The 15,522-nt window shown below is 44.6% G+C and overlaps 1 protein-coding gene across 3 annotated transcripts in view; it reads right to left on the reverse strand.

The window, feature by feature from the left end:
• mcur1 (mitochondrial calcium uniporter regulator 1) overlaps positions 1 to 15,522 on the reverse strand; it is an 89,769-nt gene that overhangs the window by 9,608 nt on the left and 64,639 nt on the right. The gene's annotated exons all lie outside the window — the stretch shown is intronic.

Raw genomic sequence — 15,522 nt, forward strand, 5'->3', positions numbered from 1 at the left:
GACTGACATTACTTTATATTATAAGAATGTGCAGATGTCTGTGTGGAGACACATCTCTGTGTGGAGTTTGCACATTCTCCTCGTGTCTGCGTGGGTTTCCTCTGGATGCTCCGGTTTCCTTCCACAGTCCAAAGATGTGCGGGTTAGGTTGATTGGCTATGCTAAAAATTGCCCTTAGTGTCCTGAGATGTGTAGGTTAGCGGGATTAGTGGGTAAAATATGCAGGGATATGGGGGTAGGGCCTGGGTGGGATTGTGGTCGGTGCAGACTCAATGGGCCGAATGGCCTCTTTCTGTACTGTAGGGTTTCTATGTTTCTATGTTTATTTCACACATAGGAAATTAAGCAATGGCTTCAATAAACTAGCTAAGTTAGGAACTAATTTGCCATAACAATTTACTAATCCTAGAAAGGACCTCGATTGCATCACATTAGCCAGATGTGGTGCTTCTAAAATAGTGTCCATCTTTTTAGGTGCTTAATGTAGGGCTCTACTTTCAATAATGTTACCCAAATACTGGACTGATGTTTGGAAAAAGTCACACCTTTCTTTCTTGATGCACAGACCATGTGCTTGAAGATGTTCCATTGCTGCTTCTAAATTATCCAAGTGCTCTTGTTCACTGGACCCTGTATTTAGAATATCATCCTGGTAACATTGTACACCAGAGAGATCACTTAAAATCAGATCCATCGATCTTTGGAATAGGGCTGGTGTGGATGTTATTCCAAAAGGCAATCTTTTATAATGAAAAAGACCTTTATGAGTAACAATGGTAAGCAATAGTTGCGATTCAGCGGCTACATGCATCTGTAAATATGCTTGTTGAATTTCTGCCCACCTGATACCCCAGCAAACAAATCTTCAGTTAAAGGTAGCAGATATTGATCAGCACGCAGCACAAGATTTATGGTTGTTTTAAAATAACCACAAATAAAAACTGAACCATCTGGTTTCATGTAACATATGACAGGGGGTAGCCAAATCATTCATTGTAACTGGCTCTAACTCACCAGTGTTAACAATTCGCACTAATTCTTCTTTGACCAGGAGACAAATTGCATATGGCACCTCTCTTGCTTTGAAACATTTTGGCTATTAGGCTTCATCATGAGTTTCACTTAAGCTCCCTTCATTGAGCCAAATGTCCCTTCAAATACACTCTGCATTTATCTAGAATGTGCTGTAGGTCTGTTTTGGCATCAACCAATCTGTTGACAGCATTCCAGTTATGCTTTATCTTCTCCAACCATGATCTCCCAAATAAAGCTGGAAAATTACCACAGACCTCACAGAGAGGCAACTCCGCTGTTGACCATGATGTAACCTTTTAATGGCACAATCTCTTCCATGTATGTCTGCAAAATCATATCAGCTGGTTTTAAAGGGAGATGCTACAGTTTTTGTTGGTATCTAGTCTCAGGAATTAAAGATACAGCAGCACCAATATCAACCTTCATCCTAATGTGTTGTCCACTTAACTTCGCAATCAGGAGAATCTATGTGGTTCACCCTATATGGATAAGATGTTCAGTTGGAGCTCTTCATCATATTTCTGGACATTCTCTTCTTCAGTCATAATTCTTTTCTTCTACATTGTAAATTCTTCTTTTAGAATGCAACCTGTCCTTCTTCTGGAATTCAGATTTTTCTTCTGAATATTCTTCTCAGGGGAAACTGGCCTAGCTCAACAAGCTTTTGCAATGTGATCCATTTTGCCACAATTCTTACATTGATTACCCTTGCGCCAGTATTCACTGCTGAATCACTCTTTTTGGCACATCTACAATGTGCTTGTTGCTGTTTTGACTTCTTCTGAGCGGTTCTCAACTGTAGATCTTCATTCCTGCACCAAATTGTGAAACCTCTTCAGCAACCAATTCCATTGGCACTGTGATTTCTCCTGCTGTCTTTAAAGTCAAAGCATGTTCAGTAAGCAATATTCTTTATATAGCCTCATTTTGGACACCACAAATTCCCTCTCATTTATAACCGCACAAAGAGCTTTTTTCTTACTTGATCTTCCTGGCACTTCGATCTTTAATCATGTTGTTGCTTCTCCCCAACCTTCTAATATTTGAAGTGTGAGGACCTATAATTTTTTTCTTCTACTTAGAATCTTCTGTCTATGTTCTCAGTGAAATAAAATCCCAGCTCATCGCCAATTTTGTTTTTGTAATGTTCTATATTAAAGGTTGTTGGTTTTTACAAAAATAAAATGTGGTTTGCACACAGATTCAAATGAATGTAGATTTGAATGTACAACACGTTTATTAAAAGAGATGTTCCCTGCACTGCATAGAGTAGAAACTGAAAGTAAAACAGCAGCCTCTGTAATCACCCTTTGTGTCACCACCAAATCATGTGATGAGCTCTTAAAGCAGCCTTTTCAACAAGAATTGGTGTTGCTGTTAAATTTCTTGGATTCATTATTTGTATTCATTAAAGAGATCAAGAATTGGACAAGCAGAGACCCAGTACTGTCAAAAGTTAGACTTTGTTTTGCAAGGCTGATCAGATAGCTGTTTTGATAATCTGCATCTCTTTTATTCCTGAAGCACTGAACTGAGTTTTCAGGATGGTATCTTGCTATGGGGTTCCAGAGTTGTGGTCCCTGTCCAGTGCAAAGAAGCATTCTTAGCAGAGCTCCACAGTCCACATGATAAAGATGTTGGCATGTCTTTATCTGGTGACCAGGTTAGACAGTGACATCAAGAACATGGTTAAGCACTGTTCCATTTGCCATCAGCACCAGAAGCTACCTGTTTTTCTCTTCACCCATGGGAATGGCTTGGCTGTCCTTTGGTCAGACTGCATTTTGACCGTGTGAGACCATTTCCAGGCATCATATTCCTGTTACTCATCAGCGCAAATTAAAGCTGCTTGGTCCATTGTCATTTCGAGTTCAAGTTGGGAACAAAGTAGTGCGCAGACATGTGGATACAGGTTCAAGTCAGAGAGACACATCCCAATGAATGCAAGGTCAACCTGTGATTGATGTTTCACCATCAACCTCTGAAATGTGTGATTGCAGGACAGCTGTATTCCTGACACATCAAATGAGCTGTTGAATGCAGAACTACCCAGTTCCAGAGATGCATCTTTTTGTGCAGTTCAACACCCCATTGTTCCTGTCCCAGAAACTTCCTTAGTCGAGCTGCGTCACTCTGACTGTTCCCGCAAAGCACCTCAGATACTTAGTTTGTAAAAGAGAGAATGTTCCGTTCTTTGTTTACAAGAAAAGTTAAAGACAGGAGACTTTACAAATATTTTGTTAGTTTTCAGAAATGTTGTTGTAGTAAATGTATAAAGAACTTAAGGTGGGGGGAATGTATTAATTGGGTTGGTTGTCCCTCTCTCTTGACAATCAATTGTGGGACAGTGCCGGGGGGAGTGGCTTCTGGTAGAAACTTGGCAATAAGCCTGTAAGCATCATAATATGTGTTTTCAATAAAAGTTAAGTTTATTTGCACCCCTCTCAAGTTGTTACATCGCCCAACACTGCCATTTAGAAATTCTTATTCTTGTTTTCAAATCCTTCCATGCTTTGCTCTTTTCTTTGCAATCTTCTCCAGCCCAAGTGCACTCTACCAGTGTAAGTTGTTGATATTTCAGCTAGTTATATTAGTACAATTTGAGTGGCATCACTGAATGAGCACAAAAGATCCAGAGATTTCATATATAATTGTAAAACTACTTCTGTTCATGTTTTCTGCTGTATTTTATACAAGATTCAAGATTCAATTCGCCTGAATCAGATCCCACCCACAAAACTGGCTGTACCCTCAGATCAAAATTGCAAGATTCCGGTGTTTGGAGAGGTTCCAGAAAACTCTTCAAATTACAGTCATTTTCTTAGGTGCACAGGTAGTAGTAGACATGTTTTCAATTTTTTTTTCAGATCAAGAAATAATAATTTTCCAAGAAACCGACTGATGTACACCTATGAAAGTATTGAATAGTTCAGTACAGGTTTATAGAAGTAATTTCCATTGATTTTAAAATAGATTGCTCATTGGTAGAGGACAGTTCACCTTTATTAAGATTATACTTTTTGGTAAGAATACAGCTGAAAATAGGTATAATAAAACTGCACCAGGTTATATGAATTAATACATTTTGATGGAACGAAAAAATCATTACATTTTATCAGGCTGCTTAATTAATATTGTAAGTTGATTATGCAAATTAATTTTAGCCAAAATGTAATGTAAACTAACCATTGCAATTTCAAATGCATGTTGGGCCTAATTTTCCAACCTGAGAGGCATTATAAAAATGCAATCTTCCTTTTTTTTATATCTGCTAAAATGCAATCTTTCTTTTGTTCTTCATCTGCTATAGTATTTATTCTTGCAGGTTTGATCTTTAGCTTTGGGTGCGAGAAATGGAAATTAGTGGTTAGAATCTGAGGGACATGTAGGAATGGTGCTGTTGACAATATTTTCAAGAAAATCGCATTTTTATACTCAAGTAAGGTTTCAATTACAGAAGGATCAGTCTGTTATTTGGAAAAAAGAATGAGCAGGATTATGGGAGAAGGTGGATGAATGGAACTAGACTGGTTTCTCATTCAGAGAGCGGGTGCAGACACGAAGGGCCAAATGGCCTCCTTCTGCACTGTGCCAATTCTGTGATTCTGTGACAAAAAGCATTAACAAGTATTTGGTACCCAAAAGGGCAAAGTATACCAATTTGTAATACATATGCAAGTCTGTACATTTAGCAGACTGGATTTGGGAACTGAACTTAAATAGTCTGTATTGGCATCAATGAACATTTGCAAGACACATTTAGCTTAGCTCTATTGCAATCCCTAGTTTATTAAATCACATAGTTCTATGCTGTAGCTCTGTGTGTAGCTTTGACACAGTCTGTCAGTGATGCACCCCAATGAGCACCCGGAAACAAGGCTTTATAACTGAAGGCTTTAATCAGATAACAACGAAACTGCTAACACTAATACAACCGTTCAGACTGAAGGGGTCCTGCCGGAGCAGGGGGTCTTATACCCTGCCACCGGAGGCGGGACCCCACTGGAGTGTGCCAAGACAGCACTTAGAACAGGTAAACACCCTAACCCAACAACATAGTACAACCCCCATAACAACAACAACACCCTAGCCCAACAGTAATACAATAACAACCCCAGTGGTGAACCAACGATGGTTCACCACATTCACCCCTCCTTTAGGAACCAAAGGTGGCGGGGTGAATGAGAACAGATAATGACAAAAAATAATAATAAATAACAGGATTCACAAGTCCAGACGGTCTGGAGGACCACACCGACGCTGCGATCGTCTCAACACCGGTTGCGAAACCGGAGCAGGTGCTTGCGGTGGCTCTCTCAAAGCAACATCTGGCTGTCCCCTCAAAGACTCCCGGGCCGGCCGGCCCTGATGAGGCGATGGTGCAGGGGATCCTGGAACGATTGGTGGTGCTGGTGGTGGTGATGATGGTGGCGCCGATCTCCGAGTCTCAGGCAAGCTGTACATGGGGGTAAAAGTGTTATGCACTGGTCCCGGTGCTGACCGCGCCACGTCTGGGGAAGTAATGAGGAGTAGTGGATCTGTGACTGGGGGAATAGGAGCGACAGGAGTTGCTACGTCCCCTGCGGGCGCCAGGTCTCTGATGGAGACAGTGTCCTCTCGCCCGTCAGGATATGCCACATAGGCATACTGAGGGTTGGCGTGGAGGAGTTGGACCGGTTCGACCAAGGGGTCGGACTTGCGAGCCCTCACATGGCGCCGCAGAAGGACGGGTCCTGGGTACGTCAACCAGGCTGGCAATGAGGTCCCCGAGGACGACTTCCGAGGGAATGAGAACATCCTCTCGTGGGGAGTAGCATTGGTTGCCGTACACAGGAGGGAGCGGATAGAATGGAGCGCATTTGGAAGGACCTCCTGCCACCGGGAGACTGGAAGGCCCTTGGATTTTAGTGCCAGTAGGACAGCCTTCCAGACTGTAGCATTCTCCCTTTCCACCTGTCCGTTACCCCTAGGGTTGTAGCTCGTGGTTCTACTAGAGGCAATCCCGAATGAGAGCAGGAATTGCCTCAAGTCGTTGCTCATGAACGACGAGCCCCTGTCGCTATGAATATAGCAGGGGTACCCGAACAGGGTAAAAAGCTCACTGAATGCCTTGATGACGGTGGCAGTCGACGTGTCCGCACAGGGGAAAACAAACGGAAACCGGGAAAATTCGTCTATTATGTTAAGGAAATAGACATTCCGATCCGTTGAGGGAAGGGGGCCCTTAAAATCTACACTCAGCCTCTCAAAAGGGCGAGTGGCCTTGACCAAATGTGCCCGGTCTGGTCGATAAAAGTGTGGTTTGCATTCTGCGCAAGTCCTACAACTTCTCGTAACTGACCTGACCTCCTCCACCGAGTAGGGTAGGTTGCGGGCTTTTATAAAGTGGTAGAGTCTGGTGACTCCAGGATGACATAGATCATTGTGGAGAGCCTTCAAGCGGTCCTCCTGCATGATGGCGCATGTTCCGCGCGAGAGGGCATCCGAGGGCTCATTGAGTTTCCCTGGACGATACATAATATCGTAATTATAGGTGGAGAGCTCAATTCTCCACCGCAAGATCTTATCGTTCTTGATCTTGCCCCTCTGCGTGTTACTAAACATAAACGCCACGGATCGTTGATCCGTGATCAGGGTGAACCGCTTACCTGCCAGGTAATGGCGCCAGTGTCTGACTGCCTCCACAATGGCCTGAGCCTCCTTTTCCACCGCCGAGTGCCGAATTTCGGGGCCTTGAAGGGTGCGGGAAAAAAACGCGACGGGCCTGCCTGCCTGGTTTAGTGTGGCGGCTAGGGCGAAATCAGATGCATCACTCTCCACCTGGAAGGGGATGGATTCATCCACCGCGTGCATCGTGGCTTTCGCAATGTCGCTTTTCAAAACCTTGAAGGCCAATTGGGCCTCCGGCGTAAGTGGGAAGGTCGTGGACTTAATGAGCGGACGAGCTTTGTCCGCATAGTTGGGGACCCACTGTGCATAGTACGAAAAGAAGCCGAGGCATCTCCTCAGTGCTTTCGTGCTAGCGGGCAAGGGAAGTTCAGTAAGGGGGCGCATACGGTCTGGATCAGGGCCGATGACCCCGTTTTCCACCACGTATCCAAGGATAGCTAACCTGCGCGTACGGAATACACACTTCTCCCTGTTATAGGTCAGATTCAGGTGAGATGCAGTGCGCAGAAAGTGTTGGAGATTCGTGTCATGGTCCTGCTGGTCATGGCCGCAGATGGTGACGTTATCCAGGTACGGGAAGGTAGCCCGCAACCCGTTCTGGTCCACCATTCGGTCCATAGCACGCTGGAAGACCGAGACCCCATTGGTGACACCAAATGGAACCCTGAGGAATTGGTATAGACGACCATCCGCCTCAAAAGCCGTATATTGTCGGTCCTCTGGACGGATGGGGAGTTGATGGTAGGCGGACTTAAGGTCTATGGTAGAAAACACTCGGTACTGCGCAATCTGATTGACCATATCAGAAATGCGCGGGAGAGGATACGCATCCAGCTGCGTATAACGATTAATGGTCTGACTATAGTCGATGACCATCCGAGGTTTGTTCCCGCTTTTGACTACCACGACCTGCGCTCTCCACGGACTAGCACTGGCCTGTATGATCCCTTCCTTGAGGAGCCGCTGAACCTCAGATCTAATAAAGATCCGGTCCTCAGCGCTGTAACGCCTACTTTTAGTAGCGATGGGCTTGCAGCCAGGTACCAGATTCTTAAAGAGGGATGGTGTAGTGATTTTCAGGGTGGATAGATTGCATGCGGGGCGCTTTGGGCAATTTGGAGGCTGCGGCTGATTCCCTACTGCCAGTGAAGGGAGTGGCCCACCGTACTGTAGGATCACACTCCTCATGTGGGCCATAAAGTTTAGTCCGAGGAGAATTGGCGCGCAAAGGTGAGGTAACACAAGGAGCCTGTATTGCTCGTAAATTGTGCCCTGTACCTCAAGAGTTACCATACATTGTCCTTGGATCGGTACAGACCGGGACTGTGATGCCATGGAAATTGTCTGTTTGGCAGGGAGAACCCGGAGTCCACACCTTTTAGCAGTTTCAGGGTGTATGAAACTTTCGGTGCTTCCGCTGTCAAACAGACAATTCACAGTTCTGCCACTAACCTTTACCTCCATCATAGAATGTTCCAGTCTGAAATGCCTGGTCTGATCCAGAGAGATCGACGCCACCGTTGGCCCCTGGGCGTCACTGCATGCTGCCGATGTGGATGCTGAGGACCCCTGCTGGTCGCTCCTAGTCGTCGTGGACCATGATGGCCGCCCCCATGAATCGCATGTGGCCGAGGGCTCCAAGCGCAGCGACTCCTGGTGGTCTTCCTGCTCCTCTGTTTGCCACGATGGCGCCGTCCTGAGATCGCACGTGGTCGGACCTCGTGGGTACTGCAGCGCCGAAAGAGATGGTCTCCGTTCTGGAGGGTTACAAGCTGCACTGCCGTTTTTAGGTTTGGACCTGCAGACTTTGCCGTAGTGGCCTTTTTTACCGCACTGGCTGCAGATTGCCGTTCTTGCCGGGCACTGCTGCCGTGGATGCTTGGCCCCACCGCAAAAATAGCATCGCTGGCCACCTGGAGCTGCCGCCGTCGTCGAATCGATCTGGGAGCGCGGGTTCGCGGGGCGAGGAGGGAGCAGAGCTTGTTCCAACCACGTTGACTGCACGTGGTCCTCGGGGTACAGCGCCAAGCTCTTCGACGCCGCCTCCAACCTCACGGCCATCCCCATTGCCTGGGTCAAATTGAGTTTCCCCTTTTCTAATAATTTTAATCTGATGTATGAGGACCCTACCCCTGCTACGAACGCGTCTCGGGCGAGGTCGTGCATGTACTGCTCGGCGGAGACGTCCTTACAGTCACAAGCCCTGGCAAGCTGCAGGAGTTCATTGGCGTAGTCTTCTATGGTCTCGCCCGACTGCCGACGTCGTGTAGCGAGGAGATAACGAGCGTGAATCTCGTTGGGTGGCGTAATGTACCTATTCTTTAGGAGCTCGACGGCACCCTGGTAAGTGGAAGCTGCACGAATGGCTAGGTAAATCGTGTCGCTTACCCTAGCGTGGAGGACTTGGAGTCTATCACTGTCCGTAGTGATAGCTACCGAGGCTGCCAGGTAGTCCTCGAAGCACTTCCACCAATGTTCGAACGTGTTAGCTGCACCGACCGCACGTGGGTCCAGTGTCAGACGATCCGGTTTTAGAATCTGTTCCATGTTCTAAGTTATCTGATTAAATTGATGCACCCCAATGAGCACCCGGAAACAAGGCTTTATAACTGAAGGCTTTAATCAGATAACAACGAAACTGCTAACACTAATACAACCGTTCAGACTGAAGGGGTCCTGCCGGAGCAGGGGGTCTTATACCCTGCCACCGGAGGCGGGACCCCACTGGAGTGTGCCAAGACAGCACTTAGAACAGGTAAACACCCTAACCCAACAACATAGTACAACCCCCATAACAACAACAACACCCTAGCCCAACAGTAATACAATAACAACCCCAGTGGTGAACCAACGATGGTTCACCACAGTCAGTTTCTTCATTTCAAAATAAATATCTACTGAATAGAAATAAAAGGACATGGTTATATTCAGGTTTTTGGCAAAAAAGTAACCTCGGCTCCCAGAATTCTTAAGTAAGAGTTGCCATGAAATGTTGAGGACAGAGATAGAATTCTTTAACATGAATAAATAAAAACTAAATCTAAAATTCATAATCAGCAAATATTGTTATGTAATGTAAAGGATGAAAGGATTACAATGATGGTGAATAAGATAAGGTTCCAAACAAAAATCATAATGACAAGAGCAGAACTTCAAGGCTGGCATTCCTAGAAAAGAAGTGGCAGCAAAGGAAACAGTACGAAAAAAAACTGCAAATGCATGAAATTTTAGATGAAAAATGAAAACACTGGAAACACACAGCAGATCAATCAGCATTTGCAAAGAGAAAATACAGGTTAATTGTTCATTAGACCAGAAAATTATAAACATTATTAAGTGCATCTCATATTCATTGAAATAAACAATAAAAGCACTGAATAGCAGACTTAGGGAGATGTGACGTGCTCTGCTTAACGTGATTAAATGCTTAGCAGCTCACCCCCAAAAAGTCACTGATCGTTTTAAAGAATGTTAACATTTAGAGTTTCATAGAAAATAGAATTGTAAAAAAAAATTGTAGAAAATTGATTCTTCAAAGCTACAAATATCCCCTGTGCCCCAAAATGAGCTGGTAACAGATATTCACCATACTGAGCACAATACATAACATTCCTATTCTTTTTACAACTCCAAAGTGTCAATGCCTGAGCATTTGAAAAAGGTCTCTCAGCAACTGAGGAGCCAGTTACAGCAAAAAGACATGAATAATATAATTGAGTGTGTGGCTATGTTTAAGAGATTGATGCATGTTTTAAAGTCCAACTTAGTTTGGAAATCAGTTACATCGCCTGTTTTATCACTGTGCCAGAATTAGTTCAGGATTGCTTAAAGTTTTGGCACGGTTGCACAATGGAAGTGGAATAATCTTCAATAATAGTGAAAAACATTCCAATATATTAAGTCACTTGCAGTGCATCCAAATTGTCAAATCTCTGTGCAAACCTTCCACTACATAATCCTCAAGGAATATGATCTGTCAGGCACAGATCAATAAGAAACAAGCATTTGCAATTTAATAACTGTTCCACAATCTTTTGGTAATGTTCATCTACAGGGAGCAGCGTCGAGATTACAAAGCCTCTTCCTCTTGTGTAATAAGGCCCCAAATCGAAGCATATAAAATGCAGGGCTTTTGAGCAATGCATCTTTGAATCAATGTCAAAAGAGCAACAATTTGGATTAAAATTAATTAACCTTGAAAATACCATTTTCTTGATTTCAGGAAGATGTACCATAACCTCCTTTACCTGCCTTGGTTCAATAACCCTTAATGCCTCTGCCAACAAAAATCTATCAATCTGTCTTAAAACCTTCAACTGAAGGTCACCCCTGAATGGCCTAGCTCTAATTTGAAGAGTATGATCCTTTGTTCTAGACATGCCCAACCAGAAGTAGTTGTTTCTATTTACCCTATCAATGCCATTAATTATATCAAAAACTTTTAGCCCTGTTATCATTGTGGTAAATCTGTGCTGCACCGCCTTCAAGGCCAACATATCCTTCCTGAGGTATGATTTTGAGAACTGAACGCAGTACTTTAAGTGGCATCCAATCAGAGCTTTATTTAACCATAACATAACTTCAACCTCTCTATTTCAGGCACCTTCAGATAAAACCTACATCCCACAAGCCTTTTAAATTATATTTTTGTACCCATCAACAAGCTTTTAGTGATTTCTGAATGATACATAAATGTCTCTGTTTCTCTATAGTTCACAGCTTCTCACTATTTAGAAATCGCTTTGATTTATCTTTCTTAGGCCTGAAAAGGAAACTTTGCTACATTGAAACCCATCTGCCACATTTAGGTCCTGTACCAACTGAGCCATCAGTTAGCTCTAAGAGTCATAATATTCTTGCTCTTGGTGTGCTAACACAGAATATTTAATCTGCTGGTGTAAGGAAAGCATTAACTTTAATGGAACATATCTTAGAGTGGCTTCAATTTTCCGTGATATTGTACGAGAGCAAAGTCATGGAATATTGCATCACTTCCTGTGATTACGTAGACTGTTTTATTAGCATATTGCAGTTAGAAGTAACCCCTTATACTACACACCCCTCCCCCCCCCCAATTCTCCCCATTGTACAATGTCTCCCCCAAGCTTCTGACTTCAATTTATTGTTTCGAGGGAAAAATGGTGTGGCGGTTTCACCAATATATCCAAATGGATCCGGTGCTCCTTTGGAGGAGATTGGGGATTTGAGTCTTGCGCATGATCTCTTAGGCTCTGCTGGGCAGATGGAGAATTTGTAGATGACTCTACAAATCACCAATCAGGTTGTCATTTCAATCTCTCATTGAACATAGCACCTCTGGTCTGTTCAGTCGGGTAAGTGAGTGCTTTGACTGCATAGGAGGTTTCTTCTGTGTGGCAACCAGTGCAGGTTTGTTCTCTCTCGCCGTACCATTTAGGTTTGAATGGAGGAGGAATATGGATGTAGTGTCTGGACAATCACTTGTTCAAAGCGAGCTTGGTCCTGGATCCAAATGGGCTCTCCTGGTTGAAGGTCTGATAGATTGCATGCTTGGTGACATTTGTCATAGTTCCTCGTAGAAATCATAGAAACCCTACAGTACAGAAACAGGCCATTTGGCCCATCAAGTCTGCACCGACCACAATCCCACCCAGGCCCTACTCCCATATCCCTACACATTTACCCGCTAATCACTCTAACTTCAGGACACTAAGGGGCAATTTAGCATGGCCAATCAACCTAACCCGCACATGTTTGGACTGTGGGAGGAAACCGGAGCACCTGGAGGAAACCCACGCAGACACGGGGAGAATGTGCAAACTCCACACAGACAGTGACCCAAACCAGGAATCGAACTCAGGTCCCTGGAGCTGTGAATCAGCAGTGCTAACCACTATGCTACCGTGCCGCCCCTGGTTGGAATGATATTTGTTCTCATTCTCTCTCACTTTTTCCAAGTCACCCACTTGTACTTATGGCATCAGTGTCTGTGGGGGAGTGGGGAATTGCAGTCTCTTTTTACAGTGAAGAGTTCACATAGCGCTAAACTGTTTTGGAGTGGTGTTGAATGATCGCTCAGAAGTACCTGAGGATTGGAGGATAGCGAATGTGGTCCCGTTGTTTAAGAAGGGTAGCAGGGATAACCCGGGAAATTATAGGCCGGTGAGCTTGACGTCCGTGGTAGGGAAGTTGTTGGAGAGGATTCTTAGAGACAGGATGTATGTGCATTTAGAACGAAACAATCTCATTAGTGACAGACAGCATGGTTTTGTAAGAGGGAGGTCGTGCCTTACAAATTTGGTGGAGTCTTTTGAGCAAGTGACAAAAACGGTTGATGAAGGAAGGGCCGTGGATGTCGTCCAAATGGATTTCAGTAAGCCATTTGACAAAGTCCCACATGGCAGGTTGGTTAAGAAGGTTAAGGCTCATGGGATACAAGGAGAAGTGGCTAGATGGGTGGCGAACTGGCTTGGCCATAGGAGACAGAGGGTAGTGGTCGAAGGGTCTTTTTCCGGCTGGAGGTCTGTGACCAGTGGTGTTCCGCAGGGCTCTGTACTGGGACCTCTGCTATTTGTGATAAATATAAATGATTTGGAAGAAGGTGTAACTGGTGTAATCAGCAAGTTTGCGGATGACACGAAGATGGCTGGAATTGCGGATAGCGAAGAGCATTGTCGGGCAATACAGCAGGATATAGATAGGCTGGAAAATTGGGCGGAGAGGTGGCAGATGGAGTTTAATCCGGATAAATGCGAAGTGATGCATTTTGGAAGAAATAATGTAGGGAGGAGTTATACAATAAATGGCAGAGTCATCAGGAGTATAGAAACACAAGAGGGACCTAGGTGTGCAAGTCCACAAATCCTTGAAGGTGGCAACACAGGTGGAGAAGGTGGTGAAGAAGGCATATGGTATGCTTGCCTTTATAGGACGGGGTATAAAGTATAAAAGCTGGAGTCTGATGATGCAGCTGTATAGAACGCTGGTTAGGCCACATTTGGAGTACTGTGTCCAGTTCTGGTCACCGCACTACCAGAAGGACGTGGAGGCATTGGAGAGAGTGCAGAGAAGGTTTAACAGGATGTTGCCTGGTATGGAGGGTCTTAGCTATGAGGAGAGATTGGGTGGACTGGGGTTGTTCTCCTTGGAAAGACGGAGAATGAGGGGAGATCTAATAGAGGTATACAAGATTATGAAGGGTATCGATAGGGTGAACAGTGGGAAGCTTTTTCCCAGGTCGGAGGTGACGATCACGAGGGGTCACGGGCTCAAGCTGAGAGGGGCGAAGTATAACTCAGACATCAGAGGGACGTTTTTTACACAGAGGGTGGTGGGGGCCTGGAATGCGCTGCCAAGTAGGGTGGTGCAGGCAGGCACGCTGACATCGTTTAAGACTTACCTGGATAGTCACATGAGCAGCCTGGGAATGGAGGGATACAAACGATTGGTCTAGTTGGACCAAGGAGCGGCACAGGCTTGGAGGGCCGAAGGGCCTGTTTCCTGTGCTGTACTGTTCTTTGTTCTTTGTACATTTGGATGCTGTCATTTTTCTTTAGTAATATTTTCACCATTGGCTTGTGGGTATCTTGGTGAACTGGCAGTAGGACAAATCTATATAAAGTTGTGAACGCTTTAAAGTATTCATTGGGGAACGGTGGTCCATTGTCTGAGATTATAAGATCTGGGATTTGATGTGTTGCAAACATTTTCTTCAATGTAATCACAGCTTCAGAAGTTTGACCCTGTTATGTGTGCAGGGTGTAGCCACGTTAAGAGGACAGGAAGGGTGACCTGGAGTGTGGGATGACCTGCTCGGGAAACCGCCCCTACAGCCACTTGAGGGCTGGATTGCAAGGAGTACAGTGCTTCAATAAACCCGATTGTTCCTGTGGCTTGCCTTTGGTGTGACTTCTTTGGAGCTACACACCCTGGTAGTTTCAGACTTAACAGACCCTGAGGCTGCTTGATCTCTATCCATCTTGAGTAGTGCTCTACCATGATCAAGAACATCTTACCTCTGTGTTCAAAGAAGTCCAGCCCAAGATGTAAAGGAAGATGACATCAATGTTTCTCGTCTCCTGAAGATGAATCACACAAGTTGTACAATTTGACATAATGGCCGGAATTTTACCACCTCGTCCACCCCGGAATCGGGGCGGGCAAGGCTCGCAGAATGGAATTCTCCTTTGGCCTCGGATGGGATTTTATAAGCCTCGCCCGAGCAAAGTTGTAAAATCCCCGCCAATATCTCCCAACAATTTTGAAAGATCTAGTTACCAAACAGAATGCATTGCTCTGGCATTTTGAGATGCCTCAATGTCCTTGGTGCAATTATTTCAGTATATCAAGTCTCAGAACTTTCGGAATGCGCAGTCTCTCATCATAGATGAGTAAATGATCAATTACACTGAGGTGCTCTCTGTTCATAGTACTGTGAGAATGAGATTGTGTAAACTGGCCATCCTTTGATGCAATACTCTGACTTGAGCACATTCTTCAAATTTCTACGCATCTCTGATTTTAATTAGTCACTGAGTTGTTGTTGTTGGAGATATGGTTTATGCAATGGTTTCCACCTCTTCAACAAAGGCTATATTGCCTTGTTTGGGCTTGTCACTGGGATATGGGACAAAGCATCTGTTGTATCCTCAGGACATATCCTGTCTTTGCATCAAACCTCATCAACCTCAGTCCGAATTGTTGTACTCGTGGAGACATTTTTGTTAACTCATTAGAATTTAAGAGTGTCACTAAAAGTTTGAGGTCCGTCTCTATGTTGAAATAGAGACCAAGAACACAATCTGCAAATTTTTCACAGCTAATGCTTCTTTCTCTATC

The sequence above is a fragment of the Mustelus asterias genome, chromosome 2 (assembly GCF_964213995.1).
Source record: "Mustelus asterias chromosome 2, sMusAst1.hap1.1, whole genome shotgun sequence".
In the NCBI taxonomy this organism is placed as follows: Eukaryota; Metazoa; Chordata; class Chondrichthyes; order Carcharhiniformes; family Triakidae; genus Mustelus; species Mustelus asterias.